The sequence below is a fragment of the Grus americana genome, chromosome 10, assembly GCF_028858705.1.
Source record: "Grus americana isolate bGruAme1 chromosome 10, bGruAme1.mat, whole genome shotgun sequence".
Classification (NCBI taxonomy): Eukaryota; Metazoa; Chordata; class Aves; order Gruiformes; family Gruidae; genus Grus; species Grus americana.
Window position 1 is genome coordinate 81135 of NC_072861.1, and position 7858 is coordinate 88992.

Genomic DNA, 7858 nt, shown 5'->3' on the forward strand with positions numbered 1-7858 from the left:
TTGTCACCGCTCTGGTTTGCCAGTCTTATTCCCCAGTTGGTTGGAGTGGCGTGAGCATTGCCACTTTGGACCCCGCCCCCCGAGTCCTTCAGTTTAAAGCCTGCCTCACTAAGTTGGCCAGCCCACTGCCAAAGACTCCCTTGCCTCTTCTAGACAAGTGGATCCCATCCCACCGTAGCAGGCTATAGTGATCGAAGAATGTCCTGTTGCCGAGACCTTCACAACAGCATCAGCCATGAAGCCAGAAGTTGATTTGCATTGTATCTCTATTTCTGGCTGCACCCTTTCCTCTGCTGGTAAAATGGAAGAAAAGATAACTTGGGTCTGTGACAATTGCACGTAAGAGGTGGTGTCCGGTTACCTCTTATACAAACATTGCGGATGGAGATCCGCAAGGTTGGTATGAGAAGCAGCTGAAGGAGGGAGTCTTACGGCAGCAAGACAGCCCTGTTTTGGTTAGACAATGCGGAATAAACAGATGCTGGCTGACCCCCGGGAAAGGACAAAGCCAGGCCGCCAGTGAAGCGGAAGCACTAGGGCTCCGGAGAGTGCAGGAGGGACCAGCTCCCGGCAGCTCACCCTGCGGGCCCCGCTCCCCACATTGTCTGTGGGCATGGGGTGCTGGTTTCCTCCCAGCATTTTCTCCACCACCCCTTCGGACTCCACTACCCCCTCGGTCAGTGATCTGGAGGGTACATCCATACTGACCACATGGCCCGTGGACCGAGCTGCGGGATAGGGAAGCTCCTGATGTCGGATTCAAAGCAAGCCTCTTCCATCTGGTTTTGCTCCAGGTGGTTGGTTGGTTGACATTTGTTTTAAAAAGAAAATAGCACTGGGAATTCAGCTTGAGGGGCTTTGAGAGGGAGAGGGGGAAGAAGAAAGCATGTCTCCCCAAGGGCAATTGCTTGGTGCTGTGAAGGACGACCCTCTGTAGCAGCGTCAGCATAGCTTACAGGTGATGCAAAGCCGAGAGGATCTCCCAGGTCAGTGCTGCAGGAACATGGCAGTTTGAGGACCTTGTTACATCTCTTTTTTTGAATATTACTGTTCCTCGGACAGGATGACAGTTTTGGTTTCTGTTGATGTTATCTCAAGGAGGAGATAACTATGGGAACCACTGCTGCTTTGCAATTCTGTGCAAAATAAGTCTGTCACATGAGAAGAAAGATTTGGAAGTCTTTTTTACTACTTTCCAAATGATTTTGCACATTCAAGTAAAAGAAAATCATCTCGGTTATTGAGATTCAATTAACTTTTTTTTCCCCTCTCCCTCAGGGCCATTTGGAAAATAGAGAAACGAATGGTATATGGGGACATGTGGGAGTTGAGAGGGAATGGATGTGAGATTTCAAGTAACTTGTCCATGGCAATAGTAAGAGATACTGTATTGTTCCATTGCGTTTAGGGTATTCTGAAAATCAATGGAGCAGTGGGTTTCCAGGTTATGTAAAAGGCACTTAAAGGATCATGGAAACACCACTGAGATCAGTCGGAGTCTTTTTCTGTTAGAGCAGTAGAACCCACCAGCCTTATTTTAGCACTTAGCCATTATCACATCGCATCAGTTTCCGTAGGGCTTTAGCACATTTTTTTCAGTCATGTCCTGTAGCATAGTTTCCTTTCCTGAACTAAGATGCCAGAGAAATTCCCTGTGTAATGCCTCTGCTGATATAGATAAGTAATATTAACACTGATTACAGATATGAAATGAAGTATCAGTCTGTGTACCAAAGCTTTCAGAATGCAGTTTGTTTGAAGTGCTGCTTCAGAGAGCAGAGAGAAACATAATTTTTTGGTAAGACTTCCAAGTGTACAGTGTGTAAGGGCCATCCCTCCAACAGCCATGCCAACTTTTGTCAAGTTCAGCAAACAGAATTAATGATGAGTGGAAAATGTCACTGTTCCCCTGTCATTGATGGTGCTATTTATTGTCTGCCTAGCTGTGCGTGTTGCTTCCGACCATTGCTGGTGCTGAGACTGACTTTTTTTTTTTTTTTCCTTCTTTCCAGTGGCGTACATGCCAATGCATCCCACCACGCAGAAGTCAGCAGTCTGCGGTGAGTCACGAATCCGCTTGTATGCAAAAATGAGCAACAGGCATAGTCATTATTTCTGCCCTGTGCTGTGAAGAAATGCTCACTTATACACTAAGCACCTCACTAAAGCTTTCGTTTTGGGAAGGCAAGGCAAGGAACGTGTAGTGTGCTTTTATTTGGGAAAGGGATTGCCTACGATTTGGTGTTTTTGTCTGTTGCCTCTAGGACTAGATACAAAGCATCAGCTTAAAACAGGTGCTGCTTTGTGGCGTTCCTCCTGGTCTTAGCTTGGGGTGGTTTTTGGCTCAGTTCAAAGTGTTCAGATGCCTGGAGATGGCATGCCGTAATGTGGCAAAGATCGTGACCTAAAAACACAGCATCTTTCTCCTGAGAGATAGAGGAATGCACAGATGAATCTGTTTGTCCTGGATTTCTAGCGATAATGTTGAAGTGTTCTGTTTGGTCAGGCCCTTTCAAATAAGGAACTTTATGAGAGCAAAGGGAGCATATGCCCAGAAATGTAGAGGAAATGAAGTTATGGTTCGTAATGTGTGGTGGGTTCATTTTCTTGCCTGCTACTTCTGCAAGCAGCTGCCGTTGGCCACACTGAGTATTCCCAGGAGGAAATCCCTACTGCCCTCAGGGAGCACAGTGGAGGAGCCTGGGATTAGCAGGTGGCGAAATCCCGTGGCAACTGCTGTAGTGTAGGAAAAGGAAGGGCAAAGTAGCATACATCCAATAGAGAAAGGTGAGCAGGAGAAAAGGACTGACGATGCTTACAGATGACTGTATAACAATAGCAAATAAGCTACAACAGTAGTTTTCAGCTTTCTATAGGAAATCTCATCCAGAGTCTGCTGCCTAACAGGAAGCCATTTAGGCTGGTTAGTTTTTTTAGTCATGGATTTTCTCTGGACTGAATGTTGACAAGTGGCTTGTGTTCAAAATCTCGGCATACTTGCCCGCTGTCCCTGTGACACAGGTGTAGCCCAGCCAGCCCTCCTGTAAGGTTCTGCATGGGCGAGCGTGCCTCAGCCGTGCCCCTGACGAACGTACACACCAGTCTCAACACTAGCTGATGTGTGAAGGAGCCCCGTCTCCTGTGGCGGGTAGAGCTATCTGCCTGCTGCTGATCCTCTGTCAGCTCTCCCAGACACACATCAGTCTGTACAGCCTTAGCACATATGTTGGAGAAAGAACAGAAAATGCAGAAAATGAGCACAATGACCTTTTTTTCCCTGCTGAGAAAGCCCTGTTGTGTGGGGCCTGCAGCCCCGAGGGAGCCAGCAGCTCGGTGCCACTCTGCCTTTGGCATCCATCCATGTCTTGTTCACAAAGGCAGATGGTAGCTGTTCAGTTTTGAGTGACACCAGGAGCTAATACAGTGGGGTCTTGAATTCAGCATCTTCAACATGATTTGAATGCATTTCCCAAAGGGAGTTCTGTGTTATCCTGTCCTTGTTCAGCTTGCGATAAAGGTGCTGTATAATGCACATTACTGCTGTTCCTGAGAGCACCTTGGCTGGTTTTGCCTTCATTGCATGCTATTACGCTGCAGCCTTAAAATCGGGGTTAGCAAGAACGTTCCAATCTCCAGCCACAAGCTTTACACAAACACTGGTAACTGATATAAATGAGCAATATCGGGCACAAAGTCTGGTCTTTTAAATCCTTGCTTTCTCTCTTTGTTGTTGTTTTTTGTTTGGTTGTTGTTGTTTTTTCCTTTGAATCAGTTTAAGACTCGAGTTACAGCTAAGCCCATTTCTCATCTACTGTGCCAGTCACCACAGTGAGCTTTTCTGAACATCACACTATTAGCCCAATGGAGTTCCTTTAAAGTCACGTTTGCAGTCATTGGAATTTCTACTTAATTGGACTATTACGGGGCAAATCTTTTCTTGTGATTTCTCTTGCTGTCTTTACGAAAAAAAAAGGTCTTACAGCATAGCTCTGCTCTGGAAAGATTAGCAGCTGTAGCTAAACACTGAGAAAAGCTATTGGATGTTGTGTACTTTTTTCAAAATAATGAGCATGCACAAGTTCAAAAATTTTTTATAGACGTAATAGGAAGATGAATAAGAACATAAACAACTTAAGGTGGAATTTCTTTGTATCTGTTAAAATGCTCCCTTCCTTCTTTCCCTTGAGGTGTAGTCTGTTCAGTGGGAGACTGGCCTTTACGTACTAGAGACCTTGACCGGTGATAACCACGTGACCTTGACCTAGACCGATTGTTACGCCTCTTCTCTTTGCCTCTTCGTGGATACAGCAGCACTGATGAAGCACTGCAGGGAGACTTGGACCTTAAAGAAAACACAACACACAAAAAAAATGATGTTAATTTAAAACAGTCACTCTCCCTAATCTTTTTCCTCCCAAATTTGGTGTGTGGGGATTTTTTTCCTCTCCATATGCTCTGCAGCTCCATGCACTGCAAATCATTTTTGTTGCGGTGAGATGCAAAAAGAGCAAGTCTTAATGGCTACAGGGCACTATCAAACATCAAGAAAACATGATTTAGCCCAAAGACAGTAAAGCTCAATTTTGAAATGCCTGTTTAGTCTATTTAACTTCACTACTTGCTTGGCAAGTCATCCAGGATGCAAAATACTTGTACGGCAATCCTACATACGGGGCTATTTAATCACCATTTCTAGCCAGATGTCCTAGCAACATTTTGCACATACCTCTAGCTCGAAGCAAGGATAGTGACCACATTTCAAGAAAAGTCATATCTAGTAATATGACTCAATGCCATTACTCTAGGGAAGATACTGACAGCATTACTAATAGAGAGCTATTCAGACTCCTGCCCAGGTGATTTTTTGGGGATAGAAAACATCAGCTACCCTGGGTTTTTTCTTCACAACTTTTTATTTTCCACATACGTTTGTTAGCATCATCTCTCCTCTCAAACTCCTTCATCAATTTAAGATTTCCTTACAAAGAAGTCTGATCTTTTAATTCCTAAGAAATAGTTAACAATGACAAGAAAATACTAGTGAAAGCCTCCAGTCTGCAGGCCAGGATAAAATCTATCCGTCTATCCACATGAGACAGACAAAAGAGGAAATGAAGACAATTTGTCTTGCATATCTCCTCTGAAGAGCTTTGAAGCAATGGTTCAAATCAGAGTAGGGAGATGCAGAAAATCCAGCAACTACAACTCTTCAGTTTCTGGCCTCCTCATGGCTTTCAGGAGGTGAAGGATGTCATTACAGAGGAGCTTTAGTAAAAGACACATCTGCTCCTTAACAACTGCTGCAAAATTATAACTGTTGGGCAACTGTCATCTCTGCCATATTGGAGCGAGTAACCTACATATGGAACTCCTACCGCTGCTAATCCCCTGGATCATCCAGTCCATCTAACGATAGAGAGGTGGAGTGGAACTCCTCCTGATTCTTCTGGACAATCTGCTTCTCCATTACAGACATGTAAAGTATGGAAAACGAACGCCTACGCTCCTTTTGAATCTCATTATATTCCATCAATTCCTTAGCAAAATCATTTGTAAACTCATCAAGTTTGGACTTGTAACTGTTAAAATAACTTTGACATTTACTACAATTATAGTTTTACCTTTATTACAGAAAGACATCAAGAAACAAAACATGGCCAATATGAGAGAAGGTATACTGCGTGCAAATGGCAAAGGTCCTATTTAAGCAAAACCAGTTTAGAATTCCTGCAAGTTTTAGAGAAAGTTTTAGAATTTACATTTGTCTTGGTTTGGTTTTGGATGTTTATCATCTGCAATGACAAAGCATATTGGAAAAAAAGACATTGTCATTTTTGCTTATGTTAGATGCACTTTGGTGTAACTGCAGTCTGATATGCTACCGAGATACAAAAATGAAAAACAACGCAATGCCATTGAGCCAAATACTTACTGCTCTTTAAGTCTCCGTTGTTCTCTGTAAAACCCCTCTCTAGACAAAGGAGGTGTGTGTGTGTTGTTGGGGTGGCATTTGAATGAGCTGTTGGTACTGCTGTTGGTACCCAAGCTGATGACATGTTTGCAGGAGCTGGGGGATATCCTGGAAAGGGGACGGTGTACCCAGCAGATGGAGGCTGACCAGATGGAAACTGAGGAGTAAACGGTGGTGGTGGTACCCCGGTGGAAGAGAAGTGCCTGGGCAGGTGGATGATACAAGGGACATGGAGGCACAGGCACAGAGACGGGTGTTGATGCTGGCAGTGTTGGGGCCTGAGTCTTTTGGGTACCTTCACTGTGCAGGCGTCGTTGGTTTGAACTTCTGAAGAAACCCCAACACATGTGTCACTGTTACACTCTGCCCTGATTTTAACGAGGAAGCCGAATGAAGCGGGAGCATGGTGACGAGCACTTCTTGTTCTCAACTTACGCATTTCTCTCCCTACTTTCTGTTCATTTGAGATGACACTTGTTTCTTGGTCCTCATACTTGCCTTCCTCATCCTCACCCCCAACAGTTCCCTCACTCTTCTCTCCTGTACTCAGTTTAACTTCCACATATGCTTCCTACGTTGTTGCCGCATGATGATGTATTTGGCTTGTTCTTGTCCCTGAACGGTTATTTTCTTGCTTGCTGAATTGGAGGTTTTAGACAATCTGTGGGATGGATCCTGGTCTTTGTTTCAATTTATCTTTAAGATTTTATAAACACAATGCACCCTTACAATCTCTCTATAAAAAACCGAAGGACTAACTTGACACGGCAGTAATAGATAAAAGAGACTCCTCTCTCTCCAACTGAGAGAAAGCAGCTTGGCTGTTTGAGATGACTAAATTGAAGAAATTCAAATGGTGATAAAGTAACAGCATTATCTTTTCCAATAATTTTCTCAATCAGTATCAACTAAGTTGTTAAAGAAAGAATGTCGGAGGCTGATTTCTATTGGGAGATCAATTTCTTCAGCCCTGTTCAACCAGTAATCAAAAGAGTGGCTTTCCATCTGATTCTTTAATAATATTTAATTTTTCTATGTAATGATGATCTCCTCAAAAAGTGGTCATTTTTCAGAGTCCTCTTTTCAATCATGTGCTGGAGTTTTATTTTAAATAATCTTACTGCAATCACAGTAAAAGCCAATTCAAATTAAGCCATTTAAAAATTAATTACCACTTGCAGTCTCCACAACTATCTGTGCATACTTATGTCACTATAAATCAGCTGTTGTGTAAGTTATGTGTTACGACCTCCTTTCACAGGTTACAAGTAGGAGTATATTGAATTTCCGTAGAATACTTACCGTTCCCAGCCTGATCTGCCACCTGCTGAGCGAACTGCACTGGCTGTCATTGGGTGAGCTTTTGGAGTGGGAGAGGAAAAACAAAAAAAAATGCCATTCAGTTTACCCGAAGATAATTCTTTAAAGAAATTCTAAAGTTCTAGTTACTTACCAGTTGAGGGTATTGATTGTCCTCGAGGGCCCACAAGACTTGGTAATGCTGGTTGTCTTTGTGCAGGAACCTGATAGCCGTTGTAAATAAATGCAAACAGTTGGAAAATGAGCTCTACTAAACCACAAGAATCACAGCATACGTTCAAATGAAATTTACCTTCTCTTCCAACAAACTGCTGATTGACCGAGAGGAAGATGTGGATTGTCCAGCAGCAGTCACCAGAGCAGCAGGAGGTGTAACAGTCATCATCTGCTGGTGCTGCTGAATCTGCTGACGGAGCCTTTTTGTGTAGCCAGTTCCATTTTTGAAGTTGTTTACAGCCTGGAGGCAGAAAAGAATTTACGAAAAGGTAATATGAAACTTCAGTAGATACATGAACAAAGGCCTCCACAGCGTAAAATTACTTGTGTATTTCTGTACAGATGTATCAA